This window comes from Nomascus leucogenys, chromosome 16, assembly GCF_006542625.1.
Source record: "Nomascus leucogenys isolate Asia chromosome 16, Asia_NLE_v1, whole genome shotgun sequence".
NCBI classification, from domain to species: Eukaryota; Metazoa; Chordata; class Mammalia; order Primates; family Hylobatidae; genus Nomascus; species Nomascus leucogenys.
This window is the reverse complement of record NC_044396.1, coordinates 41,012,700-41,040,629: the sequence shown is the minus strand read 5'-3', so window position 1 is coordinate 41,040,629 and position 27,930 is coordinate 41,012,700. Positions and strand designations below refer to the sequence as shown.

Genomic DNA, 27,930 nt, shown 5'->3' with positions numbered 1-27,930 from the left:
GGATTGTACAGGACTTTTAATATCTTTACATAAAAATAATGGGGGTTTAATACCAAGAGTCTTGAACTGTTTAAACTCAATCAGTGTGATAAAGTATTGGAAAAGTTGGTGTTGCTTCATCCTCTTTAGCTTATAATCATATTGGTGGATTTTTTTTTTAACTGCTGGCATTTTAATGAGAGCCAGGCCTCCCTTAGAAATGTATAGCTCACCTTTCCAGCAAGGTAAATATCTCTTGGTGGCCAGTTAATTGATCTATGCTAGAGATAAGAATATCCCTGAAAGTAAGGCTGCTTCAGTAGCCAGTGTACATTTTAGCAATTTTTTTTTTTTTTGGATGGTGATTTCATGAATGGTGTTTTGACTGTTCTTTCTCTGCGGCCCACAGCTCACTGTGGTGGGTTTGTTGGATTTATCGTAAAGGTTCTGTTTGCACCCTGTGGGTTGGGTTAAGAATCAGGGTTTATGCATTTACTTGTACTGTGGCATTGTTTATACAGCTTTGGTTTAGTTTTGATCTTTTTTTTTTTTTTTTTTTTTTTTTGCCTTTGAGGCTCTTCCACAGTGTCAGCTGCTGACTGATAGTAGGAAAACGGCCTCGTGGTGTGAATGAAAGGGACCTAGCGGTTGGTAAACAGAGATAAGGAATAAATAGAGCACAGGCAAAAGGAGATAGTTCTGTGGGGGCCCAGATTGCTGCCAGTCTGTTCAAGGGAGATGCAGAGCCTGTCCTTTTCCCAGATTAAATTAGTGTGCGAAATCTCCAGTGACCTCCTCCCCTTCTCCCCACACTCTTTAGCCAAGCTGAACAGCCTCTGCTGTAAAGTATTCATTTTATCCAGGGACAAGCTGGACAATAGAACTCTCCCTGATACTTATGGACAGCTGTCGTCATTCATAGTGCTCTCAGCATTTCATTTTTCATAGGAGTTAAAAGGGTTTTTACCTTGTAACTGAAAGAGGGCATAAATGCAACTTTGCCAGGTCTGAGGCTGCTTGGGTAGGGGGTAGGACTGGCGTGGGGGCGAGGAAGGAGGAAGGAGAAACTGCTCAAGAAAGCAATTCTTTTTTGTTGTGCTAATATGATTAGACTAAGAGAAATTAAATTTCAAATCTGGGCTTCTTGCTAAGAGAAAATATCTTTGATCTGAAAGTTTCCTAAAATTAAGGTCACCAGTGCAAACCAGACAATTCATCTCCACCTGCTCTATCCTTGTTTGGGCTAAATATGCATGTATTTTATTACCTGCAAATAACCACCAGGAAATATTAAGCCTGTAAGATACCTCAGTATTCTCATTTTTTTATTTTTTTAGTGATTTACTGCAAATATATTCAGCATTTGACTGATTAAATAGACCTTCGGCAACCTTGAGGGTCACTGTGTGGAGTATGTACATAGAAAATGCATCAGCCCATTGTACCCTGGCAGCTAATGAGATTGGTCGTTAAGTAAATGACACAAAGCCTACAAAAAAAGCTTAGCAGCTCACTAGAGTATCACAGAGTGTCCCTGCACACCACACAACGACACAAACACTGGACTAACCTAGCCCACCCCTGCTTTATTCTACATCACTGCTTCCCTGATGTCAGCGTGAGAGGCAGAACAAAGGCTAGGAGGCACCGGTAAGTCAGTCTGGCAATTAAGCCCTAGGGAGAAAGTAGAACAGATCTTAGCCTAACCGTGGGGCTGAAAGTCCGTTTCTCGACAAGTAGGTCAGAATGAAGGGATTTTGCTATCACTTCTGGAAATACCGCTTCAGTGATCAGTGTTCTTATTTTGTTGTTATTGTTGTTTTGTTTTGCTGTTTCACAAAAGTTTGTAAATTTAAAAAGTAAGTAAACCCCAAAACGCAAGTGAACTTGAATTTGAGAGGTAGGCTATTTGTTGGAGAAATGGTGCTTTTGCCAATAACTACCATTCAGGTTATTGGTTCAGGTTTGAAAACTTTCGAATGTACGAGGCAACTTTAAATTTAGTTAGTCTTACTGCTTCTGAAAGATAATGGAAACCTGGGGCATGAATGTGAGCAGTGAAGTTCATTCTTGACAGTGTAAAATTGCCCCAACCCCTAATATATATTTAATAACATAGATGGAATAACTATTTCCTTCAGCAGTGTCTTAAAAACCAACCAATCAAGCACAACAAAACAAGAAAACAAAAGCTCCTCTTTTCCTCTTGTATTTAATTTCTCTTGAATCTGGAAATAGAATCATTACTGTGAATCTGTAATATTGAATAGGATTAGTGGTTATTTGCTTGCTGTACTTGGGAAAAAATCAAAGCTTCTGACACTGGAGCAGCATTGGCTTGCTGTGTCCCTTGGAAAAATGCGTTTGCAGGATTGAAGTGTAACATTGCAGGATCCTTTGAGAGAAATATGGCAACAGGAAGTTGCCAGAAAGTCTTATTTGCCTTGCTGAAATGTCTGTCTGCCTTAGATTTGTGTATTCAGAGGATGTTTAGTTCAAGAGAGGATGATATTGTTACAAGACATTCAGGTAAATTAAATATTTTATTCTAAGAACTGTCCGCTAAGTGGGTTGTCAGTGGTTTAATAAACTCTGACGGTCTCATCGAAAACATTTAAAAAGTATTGTTAATGTAAGTGTGGTGTTTTAAAATAGATGTGTTCATAATATCAGTATCAGTATTCAATTTTAAAGCCACTGTCATTTAATGTTAGAATGGCATGACATAATCATCTGTTCATGAATTAAAACTCTGTATTGAAATCAGTTTGCTAACTTTTATTACTTATACTGAAAAATATTTATTTATGTAAGGATATAGCAATATTGATACTGAATAAATAGCTTATTAGTAGTATTCGTGAAAGATTCATAATATAGGTAAATAATATGGTCTGGATGATCAGAGGTCACATACTTCTTTACCATTTTTTTCATGAAGTACTTTTCCTCTGTTAAATGTGCCCCTAACGTTCATTTTGTTTATATAATTTGTTTAGAACTATGTGTGTGTCTGTAGGGAATGTAATATATGTTGTATATTACCAACTCTAAGTATTGTTTTAACAATAGCCAGAAATTAGGAGGCAATAAATTTTGTGAAGAAAGTGGTATAATAGTGTCTTTTTAATTTCAAGTAAAATGTATGTGGGGAAAATAGAGTTTGATTTTACTAAGTTGAGATTTTTCTAATATGTCATCTCATCATTATGCCTTTCATGTGATAGAAATCGTGGAAAAAGCAAGCCATCTAAAAATGGCTACAGTTGCTGCCTAACAAATTTAGTTTAAGGCAGAGTTGTGCAACTAGTTCACTCTTTCAGGCATTATAAATGTATTAGGCTGTCTTTCTGGGATGAATGTTTTATTTTTGAATCTCATGTATTACAATTTATTTTTCTATAGTTGCTAATGTTCCTCCTGTTAATACAAGAATGAATGTTTCAGAAAACACATAATTGTTTTGGCTGGCTGTAAATATTTTGCCCCCATCCTTACCGGTACAGCAAAGGGTGTACAAACTTGACTGAAGTTCGTTTAGTTGCATCGCTGTGGATGAAAAGGAGTGGAGTTACTTTTACAGAAATGTAATTGTCATTCTTCAAAACAGAATAGGTCTGTATTGTCATTAAGATGAGAAGGCCCAGATCATTACTTTTGGTTTATCCAAACTTGTTTCCACCTATATGGGTCTTGCATCTGAAATATATTTTTTTTATTTAAAGAAAATATGCATGGCTTTATCTATTTGACAGCTTTCTTCTTTAAAGAAATTTGAGAAACTTAATTTGTGTTATCAGAAAGAAACTTTGTATTACTGGACTTCTATTCTGATTCACTCATTTAACAAATAAATATTAAAATACTTAGTTCAGAGGACTGTAGTAGATGCTGTTAGTAATACCTCTTTTCCACCCCTAAGGATCCCCATCTAACAGGAGCTATAAAATGCTTCCTAGAGAATAAGGCAGTCATCCTAAGTGCATATGAGTGACAAAGTGACAAGAGAATCTACAATATTCCCTTTTTGAGTTCACATATCTGAAACCTGGTTCTTCCAGTGACTCAGTCTGTGCCCTGGATAAGTTCTCTAACTTTTCTGGGCCTCGGTTTCCTGGTCTGTTAGATGGGGGCAAGAGTGATGGGAGACAAATGTTGCCTTACAACTTATGTGAAAAATTAAGTAAGATCATATACCTAATGCCCCTGGCATATTGTGTTTAGTGTTTTTAACTTTCACTTGCAGTTTGAGACAGCGAGGGGACGTGCCAATGTCATGTCACACACCGCCTGTGCATTCGCTCGTACCAGTACAGAACTCTTTCTCGTATTTTCACTTCCAGAGCCCCCAATTTTGTGAGTGTCCCTGAAGCATTGTGACAATTCCATTTTATGTGTCTGCGTGCTCATATCAAGACTAAGGTAACATGTTAAAAATTCTAAACATACATTAAGTATATGTGATTAAATTGGCTTATTATGCAGAGTTTTATTAGTAGCTATCAAAAGTATACCTAAAAATTTTATTACACTTCAACTTAAACTCTCTGTAAGCAGAAATATTTAATTTCATTTAATGTAGAAAGGAAACATCTATAAATTAAGTATTTACAGCATAGGTCTTTAACTCTTAAGATTACGGGGTTTTCTTCTTTCTGTTTTTTTAAAATTTTTTTGCCCCTTTGGGATTTATTTCATAAGTTTTTTGGCTTAGATTGTTTCTTTTAATTGATACATTGAATTTGGTTTAAGTTTTCCCTTTTTAAGGACATTATAATTGAAAAATATTTTATTTTATTTATTTTTATCACCTATGTAAAGAATCTTGAACCTGCTGAATATTTTATCTTAAGAGATAAAATTCCATTCCAGTGAACTCAAGAGATATCTGAATTTCTTCACGCGCATTTGAATATAGTGTTGTCAAATGTTACATCAAATTTATAAATTTTTAGGCAAAAATGTATTACTCTTCTAGTTCAACTTTTCAGAACATTTGTTCTGATAGGGTTTGATCTATACATTTAAGTTGTAACTTGAAAGAATTTTGTTGCTGAGAATTTCCGATCTCATATATCTTGTGTCCATAGGTAAATTGCATTGACCTATAAAAATGTCAATGCCTTTAAAGTTTTATTAATAGCTTATTTACACTATTAAGTTGAGTTAACTACAACACTATAAGAGCGTTTTATACCAGACTATTTTAATTTCTTTGATTTATACAGTGCAACTAACTTTGAAGGTGCTAGAGATATCTGCACTAAATATAGGTTCTCGAAATATTCTTAAATATTATATTTGTTGGTATGCTGGGTGAAATGTATATTAATTGATACTATTCTAATGAAGAGTTACACTTGGTAATTCTATAAAAATATTTACATTGCTATTTTATAAAAAAAAGAATGAAAATTTTTGTGGTACATTTTCTCTACTCCTTCCAAGATTTAAAGGTAAACAAAGCTAGCTTAACTTAATTCCCTAAATTTTGAGGTTCCTTCATGAAGGAAACATGGCAGAAGGCCAGTGTGTAAACCTCACCACATCCTTTTTTTCGGATGTATCATATATATATATATATCCAATTTCAATGTGAGTGAATTCATGTTTGGCATGAGATAAAACTTAGTTACCCTTACTTATAATGACAGGCAGAAGCAAACTGAAAGGAAATGGTTAATTTTTTAAATAGAATAAACAGTATTTTCATTCCTGGAATGTAGATTAAAGAGAATATGAAAACAGAAAAAAATTATTGAAAATCTAATTTGTAAAAGAATACCATCAGATAGAAAGATGTGTCCACTGTTTGCTCTTTTGTTTCTATAGTATACTTGGTATGAATTAGAATGAAGGTATTTACCTCTTTTAAATTTTCTTTCAAATATCAGACAATGGTTGGGAATTAGTCTTCACATTTCTATTCGGAAGGGTGAAAATGAGGTGAGATTGAAATATGTTCATGAAGTAAATGAAATCAGGAAAAGATTGAGGCTGACAATATGACTACTCTAGAAAGGGGCAAAAATTAGAGTATACAACCTATTATCTACGGAGTCCTGTATCTTTTTTTGTGTGAAAGACACCAGTGTATACCAAAAGGGTTAAAGAAAATGCATTCTGTTGCATCTGCTTACTAAATCCCTTACTTTAGTAGAAATTCAAATTTTGTAAAGATTATTCGTTTTATTGATGCATATAATTATAATCACAAGCCATCTGCTGGTTTGGCAGGCATGGTTAAAATTCTCTAACTCTCATAACCTTTCAAGTACAGTGCCCTTGGGACTCTATTTCACTTTTATATTTTGGAAAACATGTAGGGACAAATAAGGGCGGTCATCTGCAGAATGTCAGACCTGGGGAAATGGAAGAACAGGGATAGGAGTGGATGCTGTGGTTATTTTAATGGTAGAGGAAGTTATTTTCTGTTTTCTTTTTTTGCTTCTGACTTCATGAAGGATTATCCTAGTTTCTATGATGTATTTGGGAATTTTTTTCCTAGGGATTATAGCTCTGTCATTTCATTCCTAAAAGGCAGGTTCCAACTCTAAACAAAATGAGCAAACAAGAAAACTCTTCCAGATATTGCTTACATTGGTTTTCACAGGTAAATTAGGTATATTTCACTTAGACTCTCAGAACTAATAGAATATCCCACTGATATTTATTTTTCCGAAATACTCACATTCAATTGAAGACCCTTCCAGCCTTAGATTTCAGATTATAGAACAGCTTGCGGGTTTCGATACAGACCTTTTGGTTTAAAGGTCAAATTTCCAAGCATTTTTATTTTGGTGTAAATCGTGTACTGACCAGGTTTCCCATTCAGTCTCACCATGGCCCGTCTTTGCTACTGTAAACATTTGAAGTTTGGTGAAGTTCCATACCCAGTGCCCTACTTCCTTGGGAATGTTTCTTCCATAATCAAATTTTATCAACTGGAGGATCCAAGGGTCGGGTTTTGCATATTAGGGTTAGCACACAGGCCATTATCACAGGGACTGCAAGTAAGCTGAGGGGAATTGAAGAAGCCGTAGGATCCAGGGCTACCTGACTTTGTCAAATAATGGAAACATGCACATGCACAGCTCTCTCTGTCTCTCTCTCCCTCTCTGTCTTTCTCTCTTTCACACACACTCCCCACCACCCTGCGGAAAATCATTGACTGAAGAAATATGTCTTAGGGTTTGGCAAATGAGAAAAAGAACTTGTGGTACCAACATTGTACATATACATTGTTCAGAACAATGATGATATAGGTGACAATAATTATAATAATGGTCCTTAACATTTGCGCTTACACTGTGCCAGGCATCATGTCAAATTCTTTACATGCATTGTATAATTTAATGCTTATAATAATTCCATTTGTATCCTATTTTTACAAATGAAGCCACTGACTAGAGATGTGAAGATGCCCTTCCTTATGTCACCAGCCTTGAACCCAGATTGAGCCCAAATCTGACTGTTCCCCAAACCCTTTCCCTTAATCTCTCCTTGAGATATAGGTCTCTGGGAACAGAATAGAGAGGAAAAACCTGTGTCCGCAATATAATGTCAAATGACACTGAGTCTCAAGTACACCTGGGTTCCAGTCATAGTTAAATATCATTAAGTAGTTGAATGATCCTGATGAAGTGACTTGACAAGTTGTTTTATTTTTCTTATTAATAACATCTGTCACATTAAGGGTCATGCTAGGGGACTCCTGGAGACCTTTTCATCCCCCAAATTCTATAACTCCACGAACTTTTTAAAATTAAAACATCCTATGAATTAGAAAAATAATTCGAAGACTGGAGAAGCACTCATTATATCTCTGTAAGACATGTATATTTAGCACACCAATTAACCTTGATATCAGAAGTAGCCTGTTCTGAGAATCACAGGAGCTTCAGCTCTGATGCTACACATTAGATCGAAAGTTCAACATTTGGCCAAATAGCCAGAAATCTTAGCTCTGTGAGTATAAACATAGATACATAGAAACATCTGGTAATTGAATTCTTCCTCTGAGTATTTTAGAGTCAAGCAGAAAACATTTTTGTCCAATAATAATAATAATAAAAGCACTGACATAGAGTCAACCACTCTTCTAAGTACATTTTTTTTTTTGAGGCAGAGTCTCACTCTTGCCACCCCGGCTGGAGTGCAATGGCGTGATCTTGGCTCACTGCAACCTCTGCCTCCAGGGTTCAAGTGAATCTCCTGCCTCAGTCTCCCTCCCAAATAGCTGGGATTACAGGTGCCTGCCACCACCCCCAGCTAATTTTTGTATTTTTAGTAGAGGTTTCTACTAAACCTCTACTAAACCATGGGTTTTCGCCATGTTGGCTAGGCTGGTCTTGAACTCCTGACCTCAAGTGACCAACCTGCCTGGGCTTCCAAAACTGCTGGGATTACAGGCATGAGCCACAGTGCCTGGCTACCTAAGTACTTTATTAATTCTTTTCATTCTCACAGTGTCACCAAAGCAACAGTCTATAAGGTAAGGTCAGCTAGCATTCCTTGTTTATCATGGAGAAAACTGCACCATGGAGAGCCATGCCATTTGCCCGTGATACCGGGGCTGCTTGATCAGAGCCTGGATTCAACCTCAGGCACCATAGCCCCCAGAGGGGGTGTGCAGCCACCCAACAGTCTGCCTCTGTGCTTTTACTCTATGGGCTTGTCACTAAGATTGCACTTGAAAGAGGGCTCAATTGCTTTAAAAATATTTGAAAAGATAGATTACAGGTTGCTAATATGTTTAGACTCACTGTAATATTTATTTTGTATTTTAGATCTTCATTAGGCAATTACTGTTATAATGCTTGTATAGTTTCCTCAAATTAGTATAGATTAATCTGCAAGCATTTTTTCGTCTTTTGAAAATGCCATGTTGAAAGTGTACTAATAAATAAAAAGAGTCAAGTTATTGAGGGTTGACAAAAATCACTTAGAAGAGAAACTGTATTTAAAATCATTTTATTCTCCTCAGGACCTAGTGGAGAAACTTTAACATATTGAGAAATATATACATGTTTGTCTATATAAACGAAAACATGTAGAAATGAAGAATTTCCCCAGTTTTGTGCCTCTAATGGAAAAAAAAAAGAAGGAAGAGTTTCAATTACATTATTATAGCTCCTCCTAGGTAGATGCCACATCATGTTCACAAGAGATTAAAATATTTTATTCTAGCTGAATGCGATTTAAAATGATTTTGTATTTTTCATGTTCTAAAGTTTCTAAGACAGTGAAGTCAAAAACATAACTATCAGAACTAGAACATTGTGAGCAAGTTATTTAGGTTCTGTGCAATCAGTTGACTAAGAAATATTTACAGGCCTAAAAGTATCAGAAGTAGGCCGGGCGCGGTGGCTCACGCTTGTAATCCCAGCACTTTGGGAGGCCGAGGCGGGTGGATCACGAGGTCAGGAGATGGAGAGCAGGTGAAACCCCGTCTCTACTAAAAATACAAAACAATTAGCCGGGCGTGGTGGCGGGCGCCTGTAGTCCCAGCTACTCGGAGAGGCTGGGGCAGGAGAATGGCATGAACCCGGGAGGCGGAGCTTGCAGTGAGCCGAGATTACGCCACTGCACTCTAGCCTGGGCGACACAGCGAGACTCCGTCTCAAAAAATAAATAAATAAATAAATAAATAAAAAATAAAAAAAGTATCAGAAGTATAGACAATGAATATTAGCCACAGCATCTGCCCCTAACAACCTTATGAGACACAGTAGAAGAAAGTGATATGTAGGCAAAGCTGCCAACCTTTTCTGGGTTGTTGTTCACATGCTAGGGCAGGCTTGCACAGCACCCTCTACAAAGACAGAATAGGCTGTGGCCACATGCAGTTTCACTATACTACTCAGCCTTAATGTATGTGGGGCCAGAGCATCTCACCAGACATAGCCAATTCTATTTTTCCTCTAAAAAATAAAGTTCTGGCTTAAAGAATAGAATGACCACCTTTGTTTAGAGGTAACATCAGGGAGGATTTTATAGAAGAGGCATTTAAGGAGTCTTGAATCCATCCATTCAACAAACATATTGAGCATTGACTAGGTTCCAGCAATTGAATCAAGAAGTGAGGATGCAGACATAAGTACACAAGGAGCTTATTCCAATGTAGGTGACAGGAGCAAATGGCAATCACAGTACAGTAGGACCTGTCCTATGCAAGAGGCAAGCCCAGGACATACATTTGAAAACTGGTAAAGAATCATAAATGACAGGCTTCTGGCTTGGATTACCGGGTGAATGGTTAGCCAAGATAGGAGATTCAGAAGGAAGAGGTTGTTTAGAAGAAAAAATAATGGGTCCTCTCTTGTACATATTGAATGAGAGACAACTGGGTGGTGATGTTGAGTGTACAGTTGATCAGTGGATCTGAAATTCAGGAGTGAGACCTAGGATGAAGAAATACACCTTTGGATGTGGTTTCCAAGGAGAATATATAGAGTGAGACATAAACCAGAGACATAAGCAGCTTCTTCAGGAAAAGACTGAGCAATCATGTGAGTTGCTCTGAAAATCCAGCACCATTAGATGTGCCAGACAGCAGGCCATGAGTTGAGTAGTGAAAGCAAGGTAAGAAAAGAAAGGAAATCTCTGGGAATATTAAGAAGTTTGACCCTGAAAAACAGAGATAGTAATATATAAAGAAGAAATGTGTTTCTATGCTGAGGAGAAAGAACCAGGAGAGATAAGAAGACGGAAAAGTTTTAAGATATGGAAGAAAGAAAAAGTAGATGAAATAGGAAACAAATGTAAAGTGAGCCCAGTGGAGAACCCATCCTTAGAAAGAAGGAGAGGATCTCTTTCTTCCTCTAAAGCCAGAAGAAAGAAGGAATGCACACAGATTGAGACACCTTTATAAGCCTACGGATGAGATGTTAAAACTACTCAGAATTAATAGTCTCAAAATTTTCTGTAAAATGAGGTAACAAAATTCCATAGGCTCAGTGTGAAATGGTTTTAAACTGTAAGTTCCTTTAACATGTTAGTTTTTATTATTATGTTTACATAGTATAATTAAAAAGAAAACATTCTAACACTTAAATTTTATATTATCATACATCAATCGTATGTAATTGATATTGGCATAGAAACTCAGAAAACTAAAAGACTAATGAGAACCAGAAAAGCTAGCAATTTTTCTCTTGGATTTGAAACAGTCTTAAACAATTTATGCAATTAGAAAGGCTAAAGGGAAAATGGAGACTGAGCTCGGTGGCTCATGCCTGTAATTACAGCACTTTGGGAGGCCGAGGTGGGTGGATCGCTTGAGCCCAGCAGTTCCAGAATAGCCTGGACAATATGACAAAACTCTGTCTCTACAAAATATACAAAAATAAGCCAGGTGTGGTGGCATCTGCTTGCGGTCCCAGCTACTCAGGAGGCTGAGTTGGGAGGATTGCTTGAGCCAGGAAGGTAGAGGCTGCAGTGAGCCATGATCACGCCACTGCACTCCAGTCTGGGTGACAGAGTGAGACCCTGTCTCAAAAAAGGGGTTTGGGGTTGGGAAATGGAAACTGTTCTCCCATCTGGGGTCCTATAAGAAAGAATAGGAGGCGTGAGAGAGGGGAGACGTTGGCTTCTCTAATAGAGACCACATGTTGGGGAGTTGAAAGTCATGCGTATGGATCATAGCAGGCAGCTGATACATGTCTGTTCTTAATTTCTAGTGTGGTTTTTCTTTTTTTGTATTTTTCTTTTTTATAATGGGGTTAGAACTTCAACTGCTTCCGTTCTCTTCACCTTTACCACCTCCACCCTATCTAGGCTCACCTTCTCATATCCAATTGACTGCCATGGTTCAAAAACTGATTTCCCTGTGTGATGCCAGTGCTCAAAGCTGTCCAAGAGCGGTCTATCATTCTTAAAACAGCATGCAGGCACCTTACAGTGATCTCTATGGTTCCACCTGTTTTCTTAACAGCTTTCTTGAGATATAATTCACAAACCATACAATTTACCCATTTCAAGTGTACAGTTTAATGGTTTTTAGTATATTCGGAGTTTTGCATTCATCACCATGGTCAACTTTAGGACATTTTTTATTTCACAAAAAAGAAACTCTGCACCCCTTCTCTATCATGTTCCAAAGGGAAGATGCACCATCTTCCTCCCAGCCCTGGGCAACAACTCGTCTACTTTATGTCTCTATAGATTTGCTTATTCTGGGCATTTCATATAAATAGAGTTACATAATATGTGATCTTTTTTGCCTGGCTTCTTTCACTTAGCGTGTTTTCAAGGCTCATCCATGTTTCGGCATATATAAGTACTTCGTTCCTTTTATTGGTATAGATATAGGGGGTACAAGTGCAGTTTTGTTACATGGATATATTGCACAGCAGTGAAGTCTGAGTTTTTAGTGTCACCATCATCCAAATAGGGTATGTTATACCCATTAAGTAATTTCTCATCCCTCCCCCACCTCCCACCCTTCCAAGTCTCCCATGTCTATTATTCAACTTTCTATGTCCATGTGCATACATCATTCCCATTTATTAGTGAGAACATGTGGTATTTGACTTTCTGTTTCCAACTTATTTCCCTTAAGACAATGGCATCTAGTTCCATTCATCTTGCTACAAAGGAGATGGTTTCATTCTTTTCTATGATTGAGTAGTATTCCATGGTGTATATATGTATGTGCACGTGTGTGTGTATGCCACATTTTCTTCATCCAGTAATCCGTTGATGGACAATTAGGTGGATTTCATGTCTTTGCTATTGTGACTAATGCTACAAAAAACATACATGTGCGGGTATCTTTTTGGTGTAATAATTTTTTTCCTTTGGATAGATACCAGTGGTGATATTCCTGGATTGAATGGTAGTTCTGTTTTTAGTTCTTTGAGAAATGTCTTTACTGTTTTCTATAGAGGTTGCACTAATTTAGTACTTCATTCCTTTTTATTGCTGAATAATATTCCACAGATTGGATATACTACCTCTTGTTTTCCTTTAATTGGTTGATAGACATTTGGGTTGTTTCCAATTTTTGGCTACTGTGAATAATGCTGTTATGAATATTTGTGTACAATTTCTCAAGTAGACACATATTTTCATTCTTCTTGGGTATGTACCTAGAAGTCAAATTGTTGGATTATATAGTAACTCTATGTTTAACCGTTTGAGAAATTGCCAGCTATTTTTCAATGTTGCTGAACATTTTACATTTCTACTAGCAACATGTGAAGGCTGGATTTCTTCACATCCTCATTGACACTTGCTATTGTCAGTCTTTTTTATTTTAGCCATCTTAATGGGTTCACAGTGGTATCTCATCATGATTTTAATTTGCATTTCCCTAATGACTAATGATGTTGAACATCTTCTAATGTGCTTATTGCTCGTTTGTATATCTTCTTTGTAGAAATGTGTATTCAAGTCCTTTGCCCATTTTTGATTGGGTTGTCTTTTTATTATTGAGCTGTAATTGTTTTTTTATTTATTCTAGATACAAGGGCTTTAACTGTTTACACTATGGCACATGGTTTTGCATCCTTTCTTCGATCAGCAAAGGTCATTCCTGCCTCAACCTAAAATAGCCCATCCTCTAGCCTACATTATTGTCCCATTGCATTTATCACTGCTTTCAACTGCATTGCATATTTATTATTTCCTTGTTTTTGACTTTGGCTCCCACACTGAAATATAATATCTGTGTTATCCATCTCTTCATCTCCATCACCCATCTTGTGATGATGATAGATTGTTTTAATTGAACAAATGGGCTTTAGTGCAAGAGTCCAATCCCAGTGCTACTCCTCAGGAGCTGTGTGACCCCAGGCAAGCACTGAGGTGCTCTGCATTTCAATCTCCTCACTTGAAAGATGGAAATAATTAATAGTTCCTGATTCATATATTTGTTATGCAGATTGAGTTAATATACATAAAGCATTTATAATAGTATCTAGTGTAAAGAAATAAGAGAATAACAAAAAAAGAATATTTTTTAATGAATGCTTAACGAATTATCCTACTAACTCCATGTTCTCTTGAAGAAAATGAGCTGCTAAATCCTCAGAGATTTAATTACTCTCATTAACACAAGTCCTCACCATGCCCACACTGGGGCATTCATTGTGGACCACATACCTGTGGGCTTTGCCTAGGGACTGATCTCTTTTTGGATTATGGCATTTTACTGAATGTCTACTGTGTACTATGCCTTTCATCTGTGGCATCTCATGTGATCCTTGCAGCTCTAGAGGGAGGATCTGTTATATCCCTTTTAACAGATGAGGAACCTGAAGGTGAGGGAGGTAACTGCAGTTCTAAGATCGCAGAAGAGCAGAGTCAGGATTCAAACGTAGATTGGTGTTACTTGAGAGACAGAGTGTGTCACCATTCTAACTCTGCTGAATTGGACAGTGCTCACAGTCTCCAATCATCCATAAAGTATTTCTCAGGTCATTTATTGCTGTCCTCCCCAACATACCAGTTTTATGATTTTTACCGTATTTTGGTGTTCCCATTATCTTAGCTCTTATGACTGGTGTTCTAATGGTCTCTCCAGTCTATCCCCTGTCTAATTCAGCACAAAAGCCCCCATTCCCTAAGAGACCACGCTATCATTGTGGATCTTTCTACGATTTTCTCAAAGAAAGATGCCATCTTAGCTAGAGCTACACAGCAGAAAGAAAGTTGGCATCAGATACAGTTTTGTTTTATTGTTTGTTTGTTTGTTTGTTTGTTTGTTTTTGAGGTGGAGTTTTGCTCTTGTTGCCCAGGCTGGAGTGCAGTGGCACCATCTTGGCTCACTGCAACCTCCGCCTCCTGGGTTCAAGCGATTCTCCTACCTCAGCCTCCCCAAGTAGCTGGGATTACAGGCACCCGCCACCATGCCCAGCTAATTTTTGTATTTTTAGTAGAGACAGGGTTTCACCATGTTGGTTAGTTTGGTCTTGAACTCCTGAACTCAAGTGATCCACTCGCTTTCGCCTCCCAAAGTTCTAGGATTACAGATGTGAGCCACCCCGTTCAGTCCAAATATAGTTCTGAATACTAGCTTGTACTAAAAGAGTGACTTAAGTTTGCTCACCTTAAGTTGGGAATAATAATGTGAACCTCCTTAGATTGTGGTGAGATTTAAATACTGTAACCATGCAATGCCTAGTCCAATGCTTTCATCAGTGTCAATGTACAGAGACTGCAGCAATTGCTCGAAGCCTTCTCTGATTCATGCTTCCCTGTTGCCTCCTTTAGACCATTTTAAAGCATTATCTGCTATTTTCTACTTCCCACCACTGCCACTATTTAATCCAAGATCAGTATGTTGCTTAGCATATTCATGTATATTGTCAAGATAAATAATAATTTATTTCTTCTATTATCTTTTTATTTATTTCCTGGTATTTTCAGAACTACCCAGTTTAGTTTAGTATTTTCTTTTGACATTTTTAATACGCCAGTCATTCCTCTAATTGTAGCATATGATTGATCTGGCAGTGGCGGTCCTTCAATGTTAATATCCCCTCCTCCTGCACCAAAGTTGATAGTTGTGCATGTGTCAAAGATACAGTAATACTACATAGGCTTTTGATCCATTTGTATTTTCTTAATTTGTAAAACTAATCTCAACTTATGAGTAAACTGTTCATAAGATTATTTCCTACTTCACTAGTTTTCAGATATTACCTGTTTTAAGCTTCACATGTATGAGTCTTACAAATGAATCTCAACTGCATGTTTTCACCAGCATCACTTTTTGCTACAGGCTGTGGATATTTACTGTTTTATCTCTAAATATTTGGTCCATTGTTCTCCTAAAATTCAAATCACAGGGTCACGGGCATCATCATAGTTCCCTTTTTTGTTAATATAACAATTAGTCTGCTGGTTCCCATGTGAAGAGACCATGCCTTCAAGAGCACCTTGCTTATGAAAGAGAAGCAGAGAGAAGAGCACCCTTGCCTTCCTATAGGAGCTTCCAGTCTGGAGCTGACCATGAGCTCTGAACTAGGACTCCTCAGTGGGCCAGGGACTACCATAGGAGCAGGCATGGTTTCCTGTGGGAACCCGGAGACCAGGTGTGGGGCAGGAGGAGTTCAGGAGATGAACTCTAGTTCATCTAGTTTACCACAAGGCAAGAATTTCCTTTAAGGAGCATTCTTTTTTTATTTTTTATTTTTATTCATTTTTAAGTGGCATTCTTCTGTGTAATTTTTTTATTAATGCTTATTGCTTTTAAAATTTTTCATTTCCATAGGTTTTTGGGGAACAGGTGGTATTTGGTTACATGAGTAAATTTTTTAGTGGTGATTTGTGAGATTTTGGTGCACCCATCACCCAAGCAGTATACACTGAACCCAGTGTATAGTCTTTTATTCCTTACCCTCTTCCCACCCTTTCCCCTGAGTCCCTAAAGTCCATTATATCATTCTTATGCCTTTGCATCCTTGTACCTTAGCTCCCACTTACATGTGAGAACATATAATGTTTGGTTTTCCATTCCTGAGTTACTTCACTTAGACTAATGGTCTCCAACCCCATCCAGGTTGCTGAGAATGCCGTTAATTCATTCCTTTTTATGGCTGTGTAGTATTGTCATACACACACACACACAACACAGTTTCTTTATCCACTTGTTGATTGATGGACATTTGGGTTGGTTCCGCATTTTTTGCAATTGCGAATTGTGCTGCTGTAAACATGTGTGTGCAAGTATCTTTTTCATATAATGACTTCTTTTCCTCTGGGTAGATACCCAGTAGTGGGGTTGCTGGATCAAATGGTAGTTCTGGCAGGGTGTGGTGGGTCGTGCCAGCACTTTGGGAGGCCAAGGCAGACGGATTACGAGGTCAGGAGTTCAAGACCAGCCTGGTCAAGATAGTGAAACCCCGTCTTTACTAAAAATACAAAAAATTAGCCGGGTGCGGTGGCAGGCATCTGTCATCCCAGCTACCCAGGAGGCTGAGGCAGGAGAATCACTTGAACCCGGGGGGCAGAGGTTGCAGTGAGCTGAGATTGAGCCACTGCACTCCAGCCTGAGTTACAGAGTGAGACTCTGTCTCAAAAAAAAAATGGTAGTTCTACTTTTAGTTCTTTAAGAAATCGCCACACTGTTTTCCATAGTGGTTGTCATTCACTTTGAAAGCACCCTGTATAAATTAAATCTTTAAAGGCTGGGATTCTGTAGTTCTTCTAAGGCATTTTTTGGAAATGCCTGCACATGCTTTTTTGGAAAAATTTAACATAGCCAAAAAATACATAATCTGTTACCTTGGACAGAAAATCAAGAAGGATTGGACATAGAGTCAGAGAACAGAATGGTGGTTACCAGAGGCTGGGGTTGTAAGGATTGGGGAGATGTTGGTCAAAGGTGCAGTGTTTCAGTTAGGCAAGAGGAATCGATGATAAATATTTGAGGTGATGGATGTGCAAATTAGCTTGATTCAATGATTCTGTGTTGTATACACACATCACTTTGTATTCCATAAATATATAGTTATAATGTGTCAATATCCAATGACAAATTCAATTAAATTTAATTTACTTTAAAAAGAAACCAAAAAGGTCAGATTCCCTCAGTAATTTGCCACAGCTAATGAGACACCGTGATCTAGATAGAAGCCAATTGGCTGGTGAAAGCCAATGAAAATAATAGACTTTAATTGGATAAGCAATGGACGAAATGCCTGATATAAACTGTACTGACTTCTCATTGGTCATGGGAGGCAGCTATCAATCAGATGTTCAAATAACCAGAGGCACTTACTTAGTCTGAATCATTGTAACTCTTGAAAGCCATCCAAGGAGAGAGGGATCAACTAGGATCTTGACATTCACAGTCAGGCTCACACCATGACAACAGAGTGTATGTCCATCTTAGATCTGTAGGATTAGGAACTCTTCTTCACTCAAACTACACACCCTGGTGTTTTTACTCCTAGGGTGGAGTTTTTGTCAAACTCATCAGATTGTTCTCCCATGTTATCGAGAAATAAATTTGGCCTCCACATCTGCAGGGAGATTTTTATTTTATTACCTCTTTGATTTATGCAACAGAAATAGATTCACTATTGGAGTGGCATTCACCATACACCCCTCTCCACTCACAGAGGACTCCACTGGTTTATATAAACATTCTCCAGAAGAATAGGTGCTTAATGAAGATTTGAGTACATAAATTAATGAATTAATTAAATAATAGTGTTCTGTACCAAGAGGGTTAGTTACACTGTTATTAATCAAATTTTTTTATTTGTGATATTATTATCCTCTTGTATTTAGATGAGACTGATATTTTAAAGTAGCTTTTTAAAATAAATATCTGTGGAACAGCAAAAACAATAGGTGGCAGTGAGAATTCAGAAGGGGCACTGAATCTTTTAAAATCTTTCTCATGGGCTTACATTCTCCCAGCTTTACTGGAGAACTAGTTGATAAGTTCATGTTTAGAACACTAACTAGTCCTTCCTGAACTGAGCAGATCACTGCTGAAGACCTAACTTCTGCTTGATAAATGACTTGCTGTTTAGAGAAGCACCCTCCGTCTCTTTACTGAAAAACATTCAGCAGATGTTTTATTCTATAATTTATCTTATTATTTCCCTCTTCCTAAAATATGTATTCCTGTGAACAGTATAGCCAAATACCCTTGTAACAGCTTTATCACAGAGATATTTACATGAACAGCAATGCAAATATATTTTTAGTATTAGACTAAAATGTTTCCATCCTCCAAGAAGTTTTCAGGGTAATGTGTTCTTCAAAACAGCAATGATCAACAAAGAACACCTCATATACCACTGTATATAAGAAACACATTGCACCATTTGGAAAGTAAGTCAGAATTTACTAGGGCTGATAAAAATATTGAATGTCTCAAGGAAATTTGCATATTTGTTTGACATTTAAATTTGTTTTTATGATGTAATTTGTAATTAATTCATTCCCATATTTATTTGCTTTTGGCAAGTTTAAATATTGTGCAAACTCTTAGATTTGTAATTTGTGAGCTTATATTTGATAATGGCACCTTGAATGAAGAAGTACATAATTGCTGTTTCTTTCTTGACGTGAATGGCTTCATCTGAAGGGAAGATCAAGTTCAATAAGCTATAAAGTGGTTCTGAGAATGTACTTCAATGAGGGGCCAGAATATTCACTTTTTATCTGTTCCTTTCTATCGTGAAGTATTAAAACCAGAGCAAATAAATAGCTCAAAAATAAAGTGGAAGTGCTTCTGCTCTATGTGGGTATATTTAGCTTTTGGAGTTGGGATTCTTCAACACATTTGATAGTGAATACCTAAGGTAGTAGTTTTCCAAGTATGGTCCACAAACTTATCAGCACCAACATCATCTGGGAACTTAGAGATGCACAGTCTCAGGTCCCACCACAGATGTACGGAATGCATAGCCTGGGCTTTCACAAGCCCTCCAGGAGATTCTGATGTCGCTGATGTTCCAGAGCCACTGCTCTGACACTTTGCTGTTCAGTGCAGTCCATGGAGCAGCAGGAGAACCTGGACCCTTGTGAGAACCTCAGAGTGTTGGCACCAGAACATGCCACTTAAGAAGCCACCTGGCCGGGCACTGCGGCTCACGCCTGTAATCCCAGCACTTTGGGAGGCCACGGCTGGTGGATCACGAGGTCAAGAGATCAAGACCATCCTGGCCAACATGGTGAAACCCTGTTTTTACTAAAAATACAAAAATTCAATGGGCATGGTGGCATGTGCCTATAGTCCCAGCTACTCATGTGGCTGAAGCAGAAGAATCACTTGAACCCGGGAGGCGTAGGTTGTGGTGAGCCAAGATCGTGCCACTGCACTCCAGCCTGGTGACAGAGCAAGACTCCGTCAAAAAAAAAAAAAAAAAAAAAAGCCACCCAGGTGGTCCTGATGCATATTAATGTCTGAGAGCCACTGTTCCAAAATATTAAGATTTTGAGTCAGGAACTTACCAATGAGAGGATATCCTTTACACACAGGCATTCTGGAAGCTAGGAAAGTGGAACTCAGTGGATGCTTACTGTTTGGACATCCCTCTCAGTTACCTCTGGAACTAAAAGGAGGGAATAGATGCTTAAACTTCTGGTTGCAAGGATAGAAAATATATAAGGGCACATTGTTTCTGCATTATGGGATGGAAAGCAGAGGCATTATATGGATAAAAGAGCTATTATCTGGGTAATAAATTGTATATATATGCATACATACACATACATATATATAATTTCCCACAATGATCTAGACATATTAGGTCAAAACACAGCTTTTGAGTCCAACTTTTTTTTGTGAAACTCGCAGTTTTCTAATTCACTTTTCATGTACAAGCAATGCTAAGATATTTTGGGGGTCTTTTTCTCTTAGGTTGTTTTTTACCTTGAATCTAATTTTCTGTAGTATGAGTTTTTCAGGAAGTCTTTTTACCAGTGATAGAAGTTGCAAACTTTTGAGACTATCCTTCTACCCTATAGGGTGATTGTTCTGGTGTCAAGGCATCAGTGAGACAAAGCTTTCTGTGGAGATGGTGAAGTTTGCCTCTTTCCAAGGGTTCGGCAGTATTTTATATCTACTAGTGTTGAACCCAGGGACCTGGGAGGAAAAACAGCTGACCAAGTAAAACCTTCTTTGTAAAAAATTTTTAGCGTGGAAACACATGAGAATTAAAGGATTTTTTAAAAAATCCTTTTGAAATCTCTACACAACATGCCCCCACCCCATATGTAAATGGGACTGTCACTCCTGTGTTTGTCCACAGCTAGAGTTCCAGATGAACCAGTGTAGTGTGCAATGACAGGAACAGCTGACTCATTAGTAGAGAGCAGTGAAAGGTAATTAACCCTGGGAAAAGTACAGCTGCCGTGCGGGCTGTTCCTTTCTGTAGGATCTGATTAGAAATTAGTGTTAAACCACTGATTCTTTTTTTTTTCCCTTCAGAAAAGACTGTCATTGATAATTCACTTTCACTCTCAGGTGTGTCCCTAGAAAACGTTCTCAAATGTACTTATAAACAAAAGGGTTCGAATCTAAAAAGCGTTTTCTGATAACAGTAGACACCTGCTTTTCTTGTTAAGACAGAGTTCTTTCAAATGAATATTGTTTGACTATTGAAGATTGGTAATACCTCAACCCATATTCTAATAGTCAGCATGGAAATTACTTGAAAGGGTGGTTTTATATAGTTAATAAGCTGTAGATAAATACCATTTAATTGTGTTTTCTTTTTGTTTTTCTTTCCATTTTTCCTCCTCCGATGCTTTTCCTCAGGAGTGATGGAAACTCTCCAGTTCAGATCCAGTAGCTTTTAGGGAAGGTAAGTAAAAGCTATTTAAAAATAAACTTTTCCCCCAAAGAAAAAGAATCTCCAACTTTTCAACATCCATCAAAAACCTGAGAAATTAAGGAACTTCATTTTAGAGGACCAGAAAAGATGCTTGCTTTGGTTATTGTTGGCATCCTCATGGTAATTTGGGTTATGTTCATATAGATTTTTGAGAAGTGTTTACACCTGTTCATCCTGATTCATGACTTCATATGTCTGATATTAGGGGCATTAATATGTAAGACATTCAGAATTAACATGTATGATTTTCAAATGTGGTAGACAGGATAAAGTACCCCCCCCCAAAAAAATACCCATGAAATCCCTGAAATCTGTGAATATGTTATCTTGCATGACAAAAGGGATGTGATTTAATGAAGACCTTTGAGATGATCCTATTTATCTAAAAAAGGCCAACTAATCACATGGTCCTTCAGAAAAAGGCCAAAGAATGAGTTGGGGAGATGAGATGTGAGTAGGACTCAACATTACCCACCCTTGCTGGCGTTGAAAATGGAGGAAGCGGGCCATTCACCGAAAAAGGAGTGGACTATGGAAGCTGGGAATGGCTCTCAGTCTACAGCCTGCAAGAAAACAGGGTCCTCAGTCCTATGACAGCAAGGAACTGGATTCCACCAACAGCCCAATGAGTGAAGAAATGCATTCTCCCTTGGAGCCTCCAAATGGAATGTAGCTTAACTTGGTTTTAGTCTGGTGAGACCATACCAGACTTTGGACCTCCAAAACTGTAAGACTTTTGTGCCTTTTTAAGCCATCAAATTTGTAAAAATTTTTTACGGCAGCAATAGAAAACTAATACATAGAATAAGCCCACCAATAGATGGGACATATTTTGCAGCTGGCAATCTAAATCCTATGACTAAATTCCTGTATTTGCATAAAGAGAAAATGTTCTTGAGAGGCTAAGATTGATAGTCTGTAAGAATTGGAATATTGATTTTGTCGATCCAAATTATAATTACTGCCAACTCAGAGAGTTCTGTTTTCTACTTTGTGACACCCCTTCTTCACCAGAAATTCTTTATATGACATATTTGTAAATGCAATACCTGTGTCACCCAAGGTACAGATGAGTACATGCTTTATTGGACTTTTTAGTGAGTCCATGTTTACCTGAGCATGGCTGAGTGGAATAGAACATCAAGGGGTAGAAGGCCAGGTTTCTGCTGCAGAGACCTGACAGTCAAAGAAATGCTGAACCTAGTGTTTGAAAGCAGATGGTGGCCATGTGAATCCTGGTTCTACCTCTTTCTATCTGTGTGAACCCCGGGTAAGGTGGTGAGTTCAATTTCCTTCCTTTTCTCATATGTAACATCAATAAGACTTCCCCACAGGCATGGTAAGATGACTAAGTAAGATAGCACATACGAATTCTCACAAGAGTGCCTGTCACTCTATGAGTTTGGCAAAGGTGAGGTGTATTTATTTAGAAAATACTGTGCCACCTCACCATTTTTATTAAAAAAATAAATTGGTTTTGTCTTTACTTATGGTGAGTGCCGTTTTCTCTCCCACACAAAAGTCATCAGTATGAATATGTGAACATACATTGCTTAAAATAAATGTAGATGCACAATAGTCAGGACATTCTGGAAAATATAAGTGAGAAAAGTGAAGTCTAAGAACTAAGGACTGTGTTATAGTTTAAATGAGTTGAAGATCTTCCTAGTTTTCTTTCCAAATTTGGAAAAAATATGACTATTATTTCTACTTTACATTTGACTTTTATTCCTGCAAAAGGACCCATTTAAATCATAAGCCATAACTTTTCATGTAAATGAGACAAAAGTAGACATTTGAAAAAATCTGACCATAAAATCTATTACACTTCACACTTGCTCTCCTTTTCATGTTGGGAGCTGATGTTTTCAACATAAGAGAAGACAAAACTGTAAATTCTCCTTAACTGGCATGGCAATCAAACAGACAAAATCTATAGTATTCCAGATGCTAAAATGTCTGGGTTGTTTTGTATTGAAATCCAATTAACAATTATCTCAAGCATTTGAAAAGTGTTATTTTTCACTTATTTCAATTCAATTCAATAATAATGTATTGAGCACCTATTATGGCCACAAAATTATGTTGCATCAAAAGGTCAACAATATAGCCCTTTGCTTCCATGAGCCTACATCAGCCCAGGGAAGAGAAACTGGACCTGGACAAGCTAATATTAGGCAGAACATAGTCATCAAGATGAGAGTGCCATCAAAACGCTATTGGAATACAGAATTCTGGGCGATGCTGTCAACCACAATATGAATGACAAATCATATTTCAGCAGACAGATCTTGCAGTTCTGACACTAAAGGAAAAAGTTCCTTTGAAACGTACAAATGAAATCATCAAATTCAAAGCATTTAATTTTAGGTATCTAATTTGACCATCAAGTCTCTGACCCTCTTGTAACTATATAAAAATATGGCTTTAATGATTGTTTAACCAAGCCAAGAACAATTTCGACCACTGGTGTCCTTTCAATTGGTCTTTGGGGACATTGCTTTATTCTAGTCATAGTTCTCTGAATCTCTCTAGGGATGAATTTTTCAGGAATCATCGTCTTCTGGAAGCTTTTCCAGTCTGGTCTAAGTCTGCGTTCCCATTATTCCTTTTGCCTCCCTCTGTAATAATACCTTGCACATAATATTGGAATATTCAACTTCCTGGTTTGAGCTCTTGAGAACAAGAGTTGTGCTTTACGTATCCTTTTATGCCCACGTCTAGCATGGCAATCCATAGATTTCTTCTCAATAAGTGTGTACTGAACCAATAATGGGTAAATTCTTAGGAGAAAAATACGTGTATTTTTTAAAAATCTTTATTAAATTAAACACTGTAGTGAGAATAAAATCCAAGGATCATTCTGCAAAAATCCAATGCCCCATTGGCTTCCACAATTGAGTCATGTCATTTGCTTTGCAAGTTTCAATATATTCTCCCATTCCATATCTCATAGTCAGATAATAAAGATAAATAACTATATTTTATCTTAATTCAAATATACAAAATATGAGGAAGATTTTATGAAAAACAAACAGTTACTGTTGGGAAAAATAGCAGACTTTTGGAAAAAATTCTAAAGAACCTCTTAAAGATGGATAAGGAAAATGGAAAATATCTAAAGCTATCAAGTACATTGTGTAATAATCTACATAATGAAATAGCTTAAATAGAGAAAATTCTCTTTACATAATAAAAAGCTTTATTTGTGAATCAACAAGTGCTCTTTGAACTTTATTAAAAATGTTTTGACATTATCAGGTTGTTTAGTATAGATTTACTGAAAATAGCACATTTAGTTGCAACACAAGCCTTGAAGTTAAGTGGTTAGTTTAATAAAACAGAGTTTCCATAGTTACCACAGGAAAACAGAGAATAACTTTTATTTCTTTCGAAGCCAGGAAGGGGCTTTAGAGAAAAGATTAAGCAAACAGACCCAGGCAGGTTCATTATGTGGGGCTTCATACTTGATTGGTTTTTTAAAAGAGGAAACTTAATATTACAGAAAATTAAAGTTTTCCCACTGAAATCTATGGAAGCACATTAAGAAGTCTGAACACTTCCTTTCTCTAGGTGTTTCCAAGTAGATTCTGAGTTAGAGGGAAAGCTAGTTTAATCCAGCATCTCCATGAGATGTGTTTTTTGCTCATAGTATTTTGTTAATAAACCACGTCATAAACAAGTGGTTAAAAATGCCATCCCAAAGACACCAATGCATTGCTCTGTGTGACGAAGTCATGCAATCTTAGATATAACTTTACTATTCATGCTCAACGCTTTGTTGAGAGGCCTGAAGGAAGGGAAATTGAAATCCATGCTAGTGAAGATGTCTCCTTGTGCCAGATTCATTGTTTTCTCAGTTTAGCACGGAGCTTTGCTCTCTCTGAATGTTAATGGAGGTCACTGTTGCTCTGTCCTTTGCTGCATCTAACCCAAGGATTTCTTCACAGTTAGCTGTTGAGAAACAAAATGATGTGGTTTCTAGTATCTCACCTTCAGCTCACCAGCCTTTAAAGCAGCAGTGATTAACAGGACTTTTACAAAGTTTCTATGTAGTTACAAGGACAGTTTCAATCTTCTGTCATTTTTTTGCATTAGCTATGATTATGCTTTTACCACAAAAATGCATTTGTTTTAAAGGTAACAATACAGACTGGGAGAATAGCTTATGTTTCATCTATATTTATCAGCACTCACTGTACATTTGTGTCTTCATTACCAGGAAATATTAAGGGACATTGTGCCATCTATTCCTGTTTACAGTTTATTATGCAGAGATAGGAAACACTTAGCATGTAAAATGAATGTAGAAATTATTCCTGGATAGAAACACGGACATTTCCCACTCGTTGGCTCTTTCTCCTCCATCACCGGATCAGAGTGTAATTGTCAGTAATCAGGCCTGCTTGCTGCTGATAAAACCACTCTGAATGCTAGCAGCCTTCTTTGTGTGATGACTCAATTATTCCAGAAGTGCCTCATCAAATCTGCCCCATCAGCTGGGCTAATAAATAAGGAGAAGAAACTGGCCCCCCAAAGCAAATTATAAATCCATTTGCATTAACCATTTCGCTGGTCCATGATCTAGGCAGAAATAAGCATGGCAGATTGTGTTAAGCTTATTTGAATATGTTTATAATGTTTACAGCATGCAACTTTTTTTTCCCACAAGGTGTTAGAATTATCAGTCATGAATGGCATCTAAATGCAGTTATGTTAATTACAGCAAGGCTTTAAGTATCTTTGAGGGCTATTTTGTTACTTAAATCAGGTGAAAGTTAAATCATCTTGCAGAGAGAAATATAGGTCTTGCATAAGTTATTGGAATTGCTTCAGAGCTTAAGGAGAAGAGATCTATGTTTTATTTTTACAGAGACTGGAAGGACACATACAAATACTGTTATGCCTACTAGTGTAAGTACAATTACTTCATATCTATCACAGTGAAAACCGGTAGTTTATTGTGATGCTCTGGATGACTTCAACAATCTGCAAAAGCAAAAATTGCATTTTTCTGGGAGCCTATGAGAGTTGCTATAGCATTCCCTGTACTGAAAATTCTTTGAAGGGTTCTATAAGGCAGAAATTTCAAAAAACTGGGCAAACTAGTAAAAATCATTTAAATTCGTCCATGGAAATTGTGTGCATTGACAAATTTTATTCTTTTAAAATGGCAAGTTATACGAATAAAAATAAGTTTTGTGTGTATATTTACAACAATCACTTGGGGAAGCAAAAAATGTTAAAAGGTAATCAAGAAAAGTAGTCTGTTTGCTAATATCAAAGAATTCATCTTGTTGAATATGCAATGATTTAAAATCTGAAACATCCACCCTAAAAGTAAGCGAGATACTATTGACCCACTTTGCAATGGGAGCTATTTTTCCTGCAGAGTGGTTCCAGTTTTGCTGAAGCTCTTGTTTCTACTCCTGCTGTGATCAGAGGCCTAATTATGGGCTGGTGGTAAAAGTGAAGTTTATAGCCAATGAAGAGTGTTTGTCTTTGCCAACGAAGTATGTGCCCTAATATCAACCTGGAAAGCTAGGCAGAAGAAAGTCATTTTTGATAGCATAAATATAAAGTGGCAAAAGGCTTACATAATTTTTGTTCATCAACTTCTAAATATATAATCTCTTGCCATGTTGAAAATACCAGTTCTACAGCTGATTGATTAGGAACTCCAAAATAAAGGGTTTAAGTTTTCATTAGAAATTTAATGGAGCAAAAGGGGTTATACAAACTTGACTATAACTTAAAGTATCATACTGACTCATATAAAAATAAAGCTAGAAACTTGGGAGTGTAAAGAACTTTTCTTATCTTTCAAAAAACTGAGCCAGGTGAGGATAATCCCCTCTTTTTCATCATTCCAACTAACAAATAATTGGTGAAGATATTAGCATTAGAAGAGCGATTAAGAGCTCAATCTGTTGTAAATTGTGAAGATGGGTTCTCAAGGGATAGCAATACTAAGGTAAATGTGCTAAAATTTTTATGTTTACTTATTAAAGAAAACAAATCTCAGAGTGGTCTTTGGAGTCTGTATCAACATTCTGAACTTCTGAGAAGATGCTGTGGTTTATATCAGAACCACAGAATGGTCTGGTTCCCTTGGTATGCAAGTTCCAAAATGAAATTGGTGATGGTGACGACCTCATATTAGTTACTGTAGTACGGGGCTATGAGTGCTACATACATTTCATGTTAAACTTATTTGCCCTTTCAATAAATTTTTCACTTTGAGTTTAGTTTTGAGGACTTAAAAAAAATTACATCCTTTGGAACCATAAGTAATTTTTTTTCTTTTCTTTTTTTTTTTTTTGAGACAGAGTCTCACTCTGTTGCTCAGGCTGGAGTGTAGCAGTGTGATCTTGGCTCACTGCAACCTCTGCTTCCTGGGCTCAAGTGATTCTTGTGCCTCAGCCTCCCAAGTAGCTGGGATTACAGGCACATACCACCATACTTGGCTAATTTTTGTATTTTTAGTAGAGACAGGGTTTCACCATGTTGGCCAGGCTGGTCTCGAACTCCTGGCCTCATGTGATCCACCTGCCTCGGCCTCCCAAAGTGCTGGGATTACAGGCGTGAGCCACCACACCTGGCCAAGGACCCATAAATAAATCTATGATTCTCTACTTTGGGGATA

At 37.3% G+C, this 27,930-nt stretch overlaps 1 long non-coding RNA gene across 1 annotated transcript in view; it reads left to right on the top strand.

Moving 5' to 3' along the window:
- Positions 1–27,930, top strand: part of LOC115830622 — a 195,867-nt gene that overhangs the window by 166,243 nt on the left and 1,694 nt on the right. The window contains exons 2-4 of the long non-coding RNA XR_004026149.1: positions 4,323–4,401; positions 21,209–21,254; positions 26,158–26,198. This is a non-coding gene — a long non-coding RNA (uncharacterized LOC115830622). The remainder of the gene's footprint in view (positions 1–4,322; positions 4,402–21,208; positions 21,255–26,157; positions 26,199–27,930) is intronic.